Raw genomic sequence first — 15,069 nt, forward strand, 5'->3', positions numbered from 1 at the left:
CCCTGTTGGGATGTTGCCAGGAGCCTACTTTTGGGACGGATGGGCCAAATTTTTCTATGCTAACATAGGAGCTGTGATTTTATTACCCTTACAGCAACTTAAGAGTCATGCTGTTGAGTATCTTTTAATTTCACTGACCAAGTCCTGCGTTGTTTCCTTCAGACTGGTAATAGCTATCTGGCCACATACTTTGTGACTATTAAACTGTCACTTCTTGACCTGTGGTCCCAGTTTTGTCTGTCAAGAATAGCATACGAACCATTAAGCTAGAAGAATGATTAATACTGGCTTTAGTGGAAAGAGTCAAACTCATTTCAGCTTTTGCCACTTGGTTACAAAATGTGAGTCACTTTTTGGAATACAATCAAGCAAATTTTACCAAATAAGATTTCTATGGAAATCTTGTCTAGCAGGCTGAGCTTTATGAGAATATAAGATGGAGCAGAAGGGGAGACTTATGTTAGACTTCCACTTACGCAAACAAATGCTGTGAATAATACATTCTTTTAGGAAGTTTCACTTTTTTGCTAAACTTGGACTCTGTTGAAATATCAAAATACTAGCATATAGAAGCCATCATGTTTTATTCCTTGTCAGATTTCTCTGCATTGCAAGTTCTGAATAGCTATTGAATAATGTCCGGTATAAATTTTGTATGCATTTTTTTCTACTTACACTGCTGAAATACATTGAAGTTGTATTGACTGTCATCAATAATCACTTTGTCTGCTTCTAACATGGTTAGACTTCCCAGGCAGAATGTAATATTGATGAGAATAATGCTCCTAAAAGGATGAATCCTCAAATGACAAAGCTATGATGATGAGACCATTGGGTCAGTTGAAACACAAGTGAGTTAGGAAGCACAAATATTTCAGGGAGCAGTTTAGAAAGCACAGATATTTCAGGGAACAAGTGCATCTGGAGTGACGCATGCATTTACGTACCTTAAATGGACTTTACATCCTTCCTAGGTGGTATTGTCATCATACTGTGTGTGTTGAGGATGCAACTGCAGGTGCCTCTCTGGTGCAGCCCACTCTGGCCTGTGGCAACACATGGTAGATCCCCAGGGGAGTCTCTGCTTTCCATATGCATAAAGTTCAACTACAGCAAAAGGTTGCTGTGTCCAGCCAAGAGAAACTATGTGAATTTCAGTATGCTTTCTCCCCGGGGAGAAAAAGCATATACGAAGGGAGTTAGTTGGGCAGGAAGAATGAGGGTCTGTCTCTGGAGACATCTCAGGAAACCATGTAGGAGGCTGAAAGTGAAGTTCTCCTTCAGTAATTTGGGGTAATAACAAAGTTCAGTGGCTGATTCATGGAAAGTTAGTGCTGTAGCATGAGAAAAAATCTGTCACATTTCAGAAAAATGCTCTCATATGTTAAGGATCCTCTACAACAGAACTTACTGTAGCCCTTTAAAAAAAAATCTTGATACATATATATATATATATATTTAAAAGTATATTGAAAGACCTAACAAATTATGGAGGTCAGTAAATTCCCCAAGATGAATTTCTTAAAACAAAGGGAGAGGGCTGGTTGATAGACACCAATCAAATATTTAATACTGCTGTTCTTTGTGTTTTACCCACTTAACTGCACCTCTTGGTGTGGACGGTAGCTCAGGGTAGGGATGTGACAATTGGCAGATATGAGCCAGAAGTGTCATCCTGTGTTGTCTTTTCCTGTCCTCAAGCTCTGTCTGTGTGTTGTGCTTCTACCCATTGAAGGCTACAAAGCAGTGTAATCTAGAAGGGCCAGAAACTTAGGAACCTAATTTTGAGCTAGAATAATAGCTCTGTCAGTGAATCTTGATTTGGACATGGGCCAGATATTTATCCCTCCAGAATTGCATTCCCTAGTCTGGGAGTTGGGAGTCATTATGGCATCCATCAGTTACTCTGTATAGTGCTTTGCAAATGACAAATGCTTTTATATGTGTTAAATATTAATTTCATTTAAAGGAGCTTATTGCTCTCAAGTAGAGCACAACCTACAGCTTATCAGTTATGTGTTCATCCAGTTAATGACCTGACAGTCAAAATTGCCTGGAGATGCTTCTGAGGCAGGTTTGGTTAATCCATTACTCCCTTGGTGTCCTTTGTTTCAGAAGCCCCTCTTTCTTATTCCATATTTAATGCTGAGCATCTTCACCGCCTTCTGCTGTATGTTTCAGTCTCTCTCACACCCAGTACTTTGCATTTGTGACACCAGGAGTTTTTAATATTGCGTGAGATATATAAAAACGGTAAAATGTAGTGGAGGTAATTGCAAAGCTGAGGTTAACAGTGGTTCATCTAATGTAGTGTCAATCTGGGGAAAGGATCTTAAGCAAATACCAGGTAGAAGCTTTCTTTTGAGGCCACACAGTATTACTGCCTGCATGTTGTATTTATCCTGCCCCAGAAAGTCTTTCATGCAGTAAGATGTTACAAGCCAAAGCCAGATTAAGTAGGTGACCCAACCTGTTCATTCATCCTCCTCCAAAACTGTGAACCAAAAGTGTTACCATCTGTACCCCCACTGCCACTCCGGTCTGGGAGCCTACAGATGGTAGCGGTGGCCTTATTTAAGAGAGGTGTTTCCTGTCAGAGGTGGGATGGCCACCTAATGGTTTTTTGCCTGTCTAGGGCCGCTGTTGGCTTTTGGAGAGGTATTTGCCATATGCTGGCATTGTCCCTGTTACTTTGTCAAAGAAAAACAGCCTCAAGGTTGCTATGTGGTTCTGCCATGTCATTTAAAAGCTGGAGGTTTCTGGATGCTCAGTCACAGGAGTTAATGCAGTCTGCTCGGAGAGATGGTGAACAGGGATTTCCACCTAAATATCCACCCCTGCTGGAAGTGGCCCTTTGTGGGCTCTTCATTGCGCTTTCCCAGCCAGCATCAGGATCAGAAATGCTCATTGTCAAAAGCAGCCAAGTCCACAGCTGCGGCCAAGACTGCACTGCAAGGAGGGTGCTGGAGATGTCTCTGTTAGACCTATACTTTGCATTTGTTGGTTGGAAGAACCAAAGGTTAAAAAAGATCTAAGACTGCAAACTGACTTCAGATAACGTTAAAAAAGGCTATAAATGCACTAGTTCAAGATAGATACAAGAAAACAGGCAGAAATTGCTTATTTTCTGGGTTCCTCCCACTTTTAAGTAGGGGTTTTTAAGTGCTGTAGTACAATTATGCTATTTCTAGGATTTATTTCCCTCCTCTTTCTTCTCTGCCCCATCTCAGTTTTCTGTTATCTAGACTACTGTGTTTTAATTAAAAGTGCAAGTGGAACCAGCTATCATCCTCTCCCTTACATGTTGCCTAATTTGAAGTGTCTTCCCAAAACAGGTTGGAATTTGCCTTCATCATTTCTGCTCTAAGCATATACATATTAATCGCAAAGTGAGATCAGAAAGCTATAACATAATCTGTCTAAATAAATGGTAAAATAATTAGATTTCATTTTCAAAGGCTCAGCTGTCTGAGCCATGGGTAATGTATATTCTTACTTCATTCCTTTACCGCGCAAACTTTCTTATCATGTAGGACACCTGCAAATGAAACAAAATATTTCCGTGGCAGCCTTTCTGCCGCATTTCTGCAGCTCTACATCAAACGAGGTGAGTTGCTGTAGGATTTGGATAGGCTGCAGAGCACATGGAAAGCCGACATCTCAGAAAGCTTTGCTGGTATCACCTCTTCCTGGTGGGCGGGGGTCAGCTGGGGTAGGAAGGAACTAGTATTTGGGGGACACTGGGGTTTTTTTCCCCTCCAGTTTTCTAAGTCATACTGCCGCTGGGACCTGGGCAGTAATTTAGTGTCCCGTGCTGTAGCAACAGCTACATCTTTGTGATGAACTTTTGGTGACTTCCTCCCTGGTGGAGACCTCATTTTCGTAATGGGTTTCCCCTGTGTCCTCAGATGACTTCAGAGGAGCATACTTGAGTTGTAATGGTGGGAAGTTTTATTTCCATACATTTGAAACCAGGGTTTATAACGTGGACAGAGGCAGACTGGAGTGAACAGGTCCCTTTCTGCCCTACCCAAGTATGTGCTGAAACTCCTTTTGGGAGACAAAATGGAAGTGAAATAAATGGATTCTCAAATAGGATGTGGTATTTCATTTCACATGAGTTTTCCATTTTCCTGTTAAAAAGTGAGAGTACATGGGCACTTTCTTAAAAAAAATAAATTGTTAAAGAGGGTCATAGGCAGTCTTAAAGAGCAGAGAGCAAGCAGACTTCTGCTCAGCCACCGCTGCCAACAAATGAAAGAGCAGTGGCTGACTTTAATGCTTCTTGTGTTTCTTTTCCTGTCTTGCAAGACTACCTCTGGAGGAAAAACCCTCCTGTCTTTCTGTAGGGCAGTGGGGGAATGTGTGGCCCTGTTGTCACCCTCCCCACACAGCATCCGAGATGACCCTTCCCCAGGAGCCTTCTCAGTATGGACCCGCACACTGCTTTTTGCACAGGGAATTTAATAACGGTGAATTTCCCATTGGTTTTGAGGCAGGCTTTAAGGTCAGGAAGGAAACCTCTGTAATAAGGTGCACTCTGCTTTCTGAAGGATACTGTTTCAGTTACCCCCTGCACATTTTAATTGTTTAATGAATTCCACACAGTCTCTTGCAAATGGCTTTGCATGTGAAACTGATTACTGAATGCAAGAGGGAATTTTTTAAATAAGTCTCTTCCTTTTGACCTACTCGTTGCTTACATTTCAGTTAATTCAATATGAAGAGCTTTGGTTGAGGTTTTTGTTCCTTCCCCGGGACGTGTTTGAGGAAAGGTGACTGGGTTGAGACGTGTCGCTGTCATCACACAGAATGTTTTCTATCCCTGGCCCCGCTAATTAGGGCTGACTGAGGTTAGCCGGGGGATTCGGTTAAGATCTATGTTACCTGACACATGTCAGTAGGAGTCTGAGTGTTGCCTAAATATGTTACAGCTGAATAGAGTTAACACACAACTCTTCTGGTTTGCTTTTTTCAAATACTGTAGGCAGCTTTTTATGAGTTAAAATACTTGTCAATTTAAGAAGCATAATGGTCTGGAAATCTGTACCAATGCTGTCCAGCTCATAATCATCTACTGTGAGGCTGAGCAGAAAAAGCTTTTTTACTTCAGTTTGGTAATTGAAACAGAAATAAAAATGTTTGGGCTCCTGTTTAGTGATGATGATGATTATCATTATTGTTTCACTGAAGCTCAAGAAATCCAAATTAAAAAAAAAAGTTACTTTGGGTTGAGCCAAGACTTTTAGAAATGCCACAAGGCGAAGGGAGGATGATGGTGTGGTACTTGTGGGGCTGGAGCATTTCCTCCTCACCAGGAGTTGCTCAGCTCCCCCACAGATCCTTGCGGCTAGGAACATCTGGGCTGAACCTTTCCTTTGGGGAAAGGTCTCTTACAACCTTAGTAGGAAGACACACCTAAGCGATTAGACAGCCGGGGTCTCCTGTATTTCTTACAATTAATATCCAAGTATTTTACAGCAACTGAAGAAGAACCAAGAATTAAAACCAAGTCACTCCTTCAGATGTCATACCAAGTAAATCACAGGTTGGGCTTTAAATTCTACCCTTTGGCACAGCAGAGGACATGGTCACAATAAATAAAAAATAAAAATAAATAAATAAATGCAAAAAGTTTAACATAACAACAGCAAATATATTGTATGTGTCCTCTCATTTTCTGCATCTACTCCTCTTATCTCTTGCCTTTCGTTAATAGTTTCTGAAAGTGCTTTGGGCAGTGACATGATGGGTTTAACAGACAAAAATCTTCTTGATACTTTGGAGGCGCCAGCCGTTTTTGATAATGGTGAAAACTATTGAGAGGGGTTGACCTACATTTCACAAATGGTTTCAGCTGCCCTGAAACTGCATTTTCTAGGGAATAAATGAATAAATGATTAGCTGAAAACTTCCTAGTGAAACACTGCCTCTGGTTCCCTCCCCTTGGTGCACCAGTTGGACAGGAGCCAGTCAATGAGAGCCTGTTCTCCATCTAGCAAAGTTTTTAAAAATTTTTCTGTCATGCACACTCAAACCCAGGTACTGCCAGGCTCATTGCTGGTTAACCTGTTTGCAGGAGTCCAGGAGATAATGATCTTTTACCCACCTTTTACCACAGACAGGTAGAGGTTGGTTGACTCCAGGCGTCCTGTCCTCATCACCGTCCTTGCTCATGGCCTTACCAGGGTGAGACTGCATCAGTCCCTCCACATTTGTCTTCTCCAGGGTCATCACCCATGGCGGTCCTTACCCTAGAGAGCCTGCTTCTTCTTACTGGGGTGCCTCTGCACATGTTTATGAGTGCTATGGGAATATAAGTCACAAACAGTGCATGGAGGGCTTGGCTTACCCTTTTTCCTTTCCCAAACAGATGCTCAGATTTTAAAGCCTTCTGCTATTTCTGGACAATGTGTCCATTCCTCCCTCTATCCCATGCCCATCCTGATTTTCTTGCCGCTACCCTGGTTGCAGTTCTGCCAGGCCTCCCTGCATTTTGTCATGTTTCCTGCCCTGTTTCTGCTTTACTTGAGTGCATTGTCTGCTCCAGCTCCTGACCAAGCCGTCTGAATTCACCTCCAGCTCTGTTGCTAGTTGTTACCATTTTATAGGTGCTATTCCCATGTTAACACTTAGAGTTTCTGTTTCCAGACCGAAACTAAGTAAATGTTACCTTTATTATTATCTCCTAAAAATATTAGCTGTCATGTAAAATCCTAACACCTCATATAGGTGATTTTTTCCAGCTGAGCCCCATGCAGTTTTCACTGGACAGCTTTTATGTTTTCTTATCCCTGTCTGTTGATGCAGTGAAGAAAATGTGAAAGACTGGATTTGATGATGAGGAAATACCTGCTTGTAAAGCAAAGCTTTGATAGGCAGCAAGGTCTCTCTCACGGTTTATCTTGCTCTGGCAGAAGTGGTTTTGATCTAAAGTGGTTAAAGCTTGGATGTAACTTTAGAATAGGCTACATTATTTTCCTTGACAACCCCAGCATTGATGGTGTGATACTGTCTAAGGTACCCCAAATCTAAAAGCCCGATCATTGTGCTGCCTCAAAAGCATCTTTCTGTGCTATGGTTTCTGTGTGATGTGTTTTGTTTATTCACTCCATCCTGGCAATGTAGGTCAGGGAGAGCTCTGTGGCTTTTAAATTCATATGGCAAGATTACTCCGTAAATCGGACTATGTTGACAGTAGAGCTTTTTTTCAGCTGAAAATAAACAAAATGTTTATGGCTGATTTTTGCTGATATATGCCAGTAACTATTTATGGTACAGGTAGCAGTTGGTTCCTCTCGCTGTGCTGGTGCTAGGTTTGTGCTCCCTAGTTACACGGGAGAGAGGAGTGTTTGCTGAGCTTATCCAGCTATAGGTAGAATAAGGAAAATATTAATATTTATATTTATAATCCCCTCTGGAAAACTTCAACTGCTGTATTGAATCCCAAGAGACCTGCTTGAGTTACTGCAGAGTGTCTTGCAGGAGACAGCAAGGCAATCAGGAGGCATTAAGCCAGTGGATCAGCTGCACATCTAGTTAAAATCCAAGCCCAAAGAGTCTGTGTTCTCAAGAAGGCTGAGCAAGGGGGGTGCTTTCTCTGTTGAAAAGCCTGCAAAATCATGGTTTTATTTTATGTCAGGGTTTAGGAAATGTGTGACTAATCAGTGTGCTGAGGCTTGGACTGCTGCTTGAGAAACAGTATCCACTGTTGTTTTTTTTTCCTGTATTGGAGAGTAGTGCTTGTAAGCTGTTACCAGATCTCAATTTTTGCGGTGTGAATTCTGCTGATGCACTTGGGATGCCCAAGCATTTGATAATCATTACGTTTGGCAGGTATTTCTGTAGCAGTTGTCTGCACGCAGACGTGGCTGTTACGCTTCCACATATAAAGACCATGCTCCAGAGTATTTACTATTTCCAGGTGCCCCCGCTTGTTCCTTTGCATTGCCATGAACAAAGTGCCTGCTTTATTTCCGAGCATGCAAACTATGTTGCGCGTACATCGGTATGCTTGGGGCTTGTACAGTGCCAGTGCTGGTGTGATCTCTGCTGCTGAAGTAGAAGGCAAAACCCCTAATTTGGCTCGATGCCAGAATCAGGACGAGGTCACCAATCTTCTTACTGGGATTTAGCAGTCCCCTGGGTTTTGTTTTTTTTTAGATTAGTGCTGTCTTTTTAGGATTGCAAGCTCAAACGGCATTAAAGAAGGTTGTCCCTGATAAAAACTATGTCATGTTATACAATGTCATTGACACTTGGTGCAGATATGTAACTATAGCATAGACAGTGTTACATATATATCTAAATGCTTGTGTTAAATACTTAGGAGATAGAATCATAGAATAATTTGTTTGGAAAAGACCTTCAAGATCATCAAGTCCAACCATAACCTGTTCACTACTAAACCATGTCTCTAAGCACCTCAACTACCCATCCATTAAGTATCTCCAGGGATGGTGACTCAGTCACTTCCCTGGGCAGCCTGTTCAAATGCCTGATAACCCTTTCAGTGAAGAAATTTTTCCTAATATCTAATTTAAACCTCTGCTGGCACAACTTGAGGCCATTTTGGGAATGGTGATACATTTCAATATGCTATATTACAAAAAAATATCAGTAAGATGATAAATTATAGTACTACCATGATGGTGGGAAAAAAGAAAATTATCAGTTGTCACTGTATGTCAAAATACCTTCTAGTCTACTGGTGGCATTCATTTATATGTGCAGAGCAGTATGGGATAGAGTTTTAAATTAAAATGCAGAGGCAGGCAAAATACTATTGCAGCTTTTATTTCAAGCTGTTAAGATATGTTAATCACTTACTGGCATATATAGGCAGGTTCATGCATAAAAACTTAATAAAGAAATAGAACATTTGGAGAGCTTGTATTGACATGCAGCTTTCAAGGAAAGCATTTCCTTATATGAAATATATTCACAACGCGGAAAAAAAAGTCTTTTTGACACAGCTTTTATTCAACTAAATCTTTCTGAAATCGCCTAGTTCTTAGTTCCCCCCACATTTGGCTAAATTGTTGATTCAGTAGACTGTATTTGGAATTGTGACCTGGAACATTTCCAAACGTAGTTTATTAGTGAAGTATGTAGGAAATTAAATAGTGTTTCATTTTGGGAACTGAAAAATGAATGTGTTTTGCTTTGAAACTTTTATTTTTGTTGCCTGTATGTTTGTTTGCCACCTGAAGTCTGGCAGAAAAAGTCTTGTTCAGTATCTCCTGCACATTCTGGCGAACTATTTACAAACTCATTAGGAGTATTATGATGTCCATCCAAGGGATACATGTATCCTCTTAAATGTTCGTTTATAATACTCTGCACATGCCAAACTCAAAGTTTTTTCCCGAAGAAACATTAAAAAGTTGGAGTAAAAAGACTAGATGAGCTCATTTCTTTTATCTTTAAGCTTGTCTCTGTTTGTCCGTGGGGGAAAGAGGAGTATTAGTTGTTTGCTCAGTCAGTTTAGATATCTTTCTGCTGTCTTTGGTGTGCAACGCTGTACCAGTAACTTCAGTGAAGTTTTTGTTCAGTAGCAGAAGTGATTTTCTTTAAGATGTTTAGTATAATGCCTAGAATATCCCTCTCAACACGCTGAACTTTCGGATGAGCTAAATGTTGATGCTTCTGCAACTGCCAGTGCCACATTCAGCAAGCACAGCAGGGTATGTTGGGGCCTAAATTCCAGTGGTTAAGTCATGTTATGCTTTTCAAAGCTCTCATCCTGCAAGTTATACATGTCATCTGTAAGACATGCTTCAACAAACCAGAGGAAAACTTGCTGATTTTCTGCCAATTAACACTCCAGGAAAGATTCTCTATCCTGTTCTTCTTTCTGGATGCTCCCCACTTAGCTTCCTGCTGGAGGCCTCAGTTGAGAAATGATAGATTTCAAGAAATTCAGGGTTCCTTTTCTCTTCTGTCACTTTTCTCCTTCATTTTTTTATCCCTCTTGGAGAGAAACTGTGGAGAAGTATAAACAACACAAAAGCAAATCCTCTGAAAATGCAAAATGCAAATGTGTAGAAGTGAAATGAAGTTAAACTTCATTGGAATGACTTCTTCCATTTATCTTCATTGGGAAAAATAAACCTTCTGCTCTTATTTTCATCTTCTAATCAAGATTTGTTCAAAAAACATATTCTTCCTATTTGGAAATTTTCTAGCATGAAGTGCAATGATTAGCTTGTAGAATTGCTCAGTTCAGCCCTTCATATCTTGACAAGCTCAAACACTTTCAGAAAAAAGTGCAGGGAATGTCATAATGTGTGGATTTTTACTTCATTTGCAGATAAAAATGCGTTTCTTACCAGAATGACTGTGTGAGTTTAAGATCTCTGATTTGCTCTCCATAAATGAAGAAGCTCTATGATCTGATCACCAATTCTTCTGCATTTGGAACCACACTGAACGTTCACATGTAAATTGGTATATGTTTGTGTATGCACATATTATGTACATTAAATTATACACATACTTGCCTATGCATATTAAGTTATGACATTTGTGGTGTTTAGATCCCTGTCCCAAAAATGGGGTCATCAGTACAAAGGTGGTCTTGGAAGCTAATATACACTTGATCACTTTAGCTTGCAAGTAATGACTATTTGGGCAAGTTGTTTTGGGTTTCTTTCTGGGCTTGAGCGTGTTCTTGTATAAGCTGGGTAATTCATGAGAAAAGAATAAAAAGGTGTCAGGAGGCTGGAATTTCAGTGACTTGGAGACTCAGCTGCAGGAATTTGTGGGAAGAGAGTCCTCGCTGCGGCAAGTACCAAGTATTCCCGAAAGCCAGCTAATAATTTACACTTGTTCATGTTGCAAGAATAATTGCAGAAGCCACAACATAGTGAAGAAGGAACTTCCCCATGTGTATGCTAGTTAGTTGTTGCCATGTGTGTTTTAACTTTTCTGTGTTTTTTCTCTGCATTTGCACAGAGGAGACCAACACGTGGGCTGTGCAGTGTAGAAATTGAAGTGTTGACCAAGCTTGCACGAGGGAATTTAAATTAACGCAGTAAAATGAAATAAAATCGGTGATCTGGATGCAATTGGAGTCTTTTTTTATCATGCACATTGCAAATGAAAAAAAAAAAATAGCTAGTACTTCACCACCAGAAAGAACGGGGGAAAAGGAAGAGGTTAGTGTAGCCACATGCCAAAATACATTACTGCGCACAAGGCTAGAGCCAGCCCACACATTTATACAGTGCGTTATTAAGATCCATTGGAAAGTGCAAACGCTAATTAGGAATGTGAATCAGATAACCTCAGTTAAAGTCCAATTATTCCTACCAGGATTTCATGATACTAATCTGTTTGTCCTCCTTCCAGTGCTCGTGCCCAACTGGAGTTATTACAGTAATTGTACAGAGTTTAACGCCAGGCTAGTGCTAGTACAGCATTGTCCACTGGCAGCATGACAGTTTTTCCGAGGAAAGTGGCAATGTCATGTTTGTGTATGTATTCCTGCAGAAAGATATGTGCAAACTCTTCCCAATTGAAATCTGGGTCCACAGCTGTGATACCTGTTCATCTTGCTGCACTCCTTGACTGAACAGAAAGGGAGGCAAAATTTCAATTTGTTGGGGTGCCCTGACCTTGTAGTTGCTGTGCAGTGGAGATGATGTGTATTTTTGTCAAAAATGAATCCTGTTATAGTTGGTTGGCTGTGGTGCTCTTTCTATCTTTGAGTCTTCCTTTTCCTGTAAAATTCGGTCTGAATGTGATCTCCTGTAATTGCTTTCAAAGAGGAGGGCATACCTGCCTGCTGCAGACAGCCCTTGCTCAGCGTTTTGCATCCACATGAGACTGCAGCATCGGATGCAAAAATAGAACCACTCCAAAATGCAACACTTTGGAGGCTGCAATAGCTTTCATCTCTAGGAAGCTGAGACGGCTGTTTTCTGCTCTTCATTTTCCTATCAGTGAGAGGAAGGTAATCTTGGGAGTGAGTAAAAATAGAGCATGAGAGTAGACTAACACTCTGCACTTTAATCAGGTACGTGACGATTAACTCCTTAGCATCTGTGGAGGCACACGGGGAGCCCAGTATCACAACCATGGAAGGTTGGAAGGGACTGGGGAGGTTGGCTGGGCCAGACCTTGATTTCAGCAGAGCAATGGCTGGTGCTGGGTCCCCCAAGAACAGAGGTTCCTCAGACCTGCTGAGATACTGGTCCCAGCCTGGCATTGCCCCTCCAGGGTGAAATTTGTTAGACGGAGGGTTGGATTCGGTCTGCAAGAAGCTCACATGGTGACAGGTCCTAAACATGGACACCTCTCCACTGGAATAAAGCTAGGAAAGATAGCTGGTCTGGTGGCTTGAAGGTTACCTGTCAAATGGAGGTGTGTTGTTCAGGGTGAGCATACATCAGAAGAGAGGTTCAAGCTCTTTGTCACCAAGGTGGGTGACAAAACGCCTTGGAGGTGGTTGCTAGTCGTCACATTTCAAAGGCATGGAGGGATTGCCAAAGTGGGAGCCTCAGCAGCTTGAAGGAGGTGTTTCTGAGAGATGTTGCTACCTGGCATGGGGCAGCCAAGCCTACACTTGCACAGAAGCAAAATTTGCCTCTTTGAGGCTGCAGTTCAGGATTCTGATAATTTTTCCACAATCCAGTGCATAACATTTGAAATCTTCCTGATCTCTTCCCTCTACTACACCACAGTAACATATGGTTTTGGTAGCTTAATTGCTGCAATACAGGGTTTGTAATTATCTGAGTGTCCTGATGGACAACAAGGAGAACAAGAGTCAACAGTGTGCCCTGGCAGAACAGAAGGCCAGAGCTGTGCTCAGGCACATTAGGCATTGTTGCCAACAGATCAAAGGAGATGATTCTTTCCCTCTACGCAGCACTGTGAGGCCACTGTGAGTGCTGGGCCCAGTTCTGGGCACCCCAGTTCAAGGGAGACATGAACTTACTGGAAAGAGTCCAGCAAAGGAATACAAAGATGAAGAAGGGACTGGAGCATCTCTCCTGTGATGAAAGGCTGAGAAAACTGTGACTGCTCAGCCTAGACAAGATGTGGCTCAAGGGAATCTTATCAATGGGTATCAATATCTGATGGGAGGAGTGAAGAAGACAGAGGCAGACTCTGCTCAGTGGTATCCAGTGCCAGGACAAGAGGCAATGGTCACAAAGTGAGTACAGGAAATTACATTTAAACATAGGAAAAAAACCCTCACATTTTTAGTATGAGAGTGGTCAAACACAGGCACAGGTTGCCCATGCAGGCTATGGAGTCTCCGTCCTTGGAGATATTCAAAAACCAAGTGGAGATGGTCCTGAGCAACCTGTTTTAGGTGGTGCTGCTTGAGCAGAGGGGTTGGATTAGGCAATCTCCAGAGGTGCTCACCAGCTTCAGCTAGTCTGTGGTTATATGAATGCACAATACATATTTTGTGACTAAAGTGACAATATATCTATAACAAAGGCTTGCATTTTTTCCCTTTAATAATGTTGGTTTATCATAAGTACATTACAGCTTATGGGCTTAATCATAATAAAGGAGAACTTTCTCATTAATTTTTTTGCATTAAGAAATACCAGACATTGTACTCAAATATTCACCAGTAAGAATAATTGACTTTATAATAATCTTGTTCTCCAGCCAGAGCTAAGATGGAAGTACTGAATTTTGTAGCTCCTTGCTCTCTGTGACGTACAGTGTGTTGTCTTGGTCTGGTGGACTTGTAAGGGGTTTGGGATGTGATGGAGGGATATGGACTGAAGAAGCTGATGTGGAGGGCTTTGAGCATGGTTGATGATTAGGGCACAGGAGAGCTTTCTGTGGCTTTCAGCCTCCTGAGGAGGCAGAAGCTCAGCTCCAAAACCAGGGGAGAAGCTGGCGAGGAGAGAGGCCATTTCTCCTCTCCTTTGCATGTGGGAATTGCTAGCAGGTGCAGGCTTGCCAAGTTCACTGCTGCTGTCGCTGAGAGCTTGACCAGGAGCCTGTTTATACCCATTCCAGCTCCAAGCGAGAGCCCTGGCCTTTATGGAGCTGCAGGAAGCTGGCTGTGAAAAGCGTAAAGTTTTTGCTCCTGAACTTTTGTACTCATTGATACCATTAAATCTATGTTTTGCGTTCTTTCTGTTAATTTCCCAAAGCTTAAGTGTCTCTTTTTTCCTCATCTGTGCATTTCATTTCATCCCATTCATGCCTGACAAATAGCCAAGAATATTTCTGGAGGGACTCTTGCTATATTACCTTTCAGAAAAACTCTTCATTTACATGGCCAGTATTTTCTAGCATGAAGTATGATTTTTTAATTTTTTTAATCCACTTTTTTTGATTGTTGAGAGTTGCTTGGCATTTTTGGCATTAACTTGTGATCCACAGTAACCTGCAGACACTCAGTCTTTCATTGCCTTAGACTTATCACCCGAAAATGATGGAAAGCAAAGGTTTAGGGTGGGTTGGGGAGCTGTATGTAACTTGACCTTTTTTTCCTCCTCCTCCAATTCTCTCTCTGCCAAAACAATGATACCCATGCCATATCTGGCATACTTATTTGGGCACACAGTAAAATAAATGCAATTAAGAAGAGCAGAGGAGGTCTGTTCAGTTGCTTCAATTACGTCTTCCTAACTAAACCTCTTAATTTCCTGTGGATTAATGCAGTAGCCTTCCCTCACTGTGTTTTTGTGCCATGTTGTTTTAGAAAGAGGGTGTGCGTGCAGAGGAGGTATACACAGGTACACAAGGAATTAGGGGGCATCAATGGTGGCTATGTTGCCTGGCAGCCCCACCTCCCCAAGTGACAGGAGCTCTCCAAATCCTGCTCCCATGAGTCAGCTCTGACTTGGGAAGAGGGCACTCAGCAGCAATGGCGAGGCTGCAATGTGAGGCTCATCTTGTCTGGACAATGATGGGCAGCTTTTTGGGGAGAGAGAAGAAAAGTGGTCCTGGTAAGGCTTCCCCTCAACCATCACCAGTTCATACCTGCTATCTGGTGAAGACAGGACCCCAGTTGGGAAAGGCTGGCATTCATGGTATTTCTGATATCTTCTTGCAGCACCAGCAGGACTTTCCCATATCCTGGTGCAG

At 41.9% G+C, this 15,069-nt stretch overlaps 1 protein-coding gene across 1 annotated transcript in view; it reads left to right on the forward strand.

The window, feature by feature from the left end:
• Nucleotides 1-15,069, forward strand: part of EPB41L3 (erythrocyte membrane protein band 4.1-like 3) — a 58,206-nt gene that overhangs the window by 613 nt on the left and 42,524 nt on the right. The gene's annotated exons all lie outside the window — the stretch shown is intronic.

Source organism: Mesitornis unicolor, unplaced genomic scaffold (genome assembly GCF_000695765.1).
Source record: "Mesitornis unicolor isolate BGI_N332 unplaced genomic scaffold, ASM69576v1 scaffold41096, whole genome shotgun sequence".
Classification (NCBI taxonomy): domain Eukaryota; kingdom Metazoa; phylum Chordata; class Aves; order Mesitornithiformes; family Mesitornithidae; genus Mesitornis; species Mesitornis unicolor.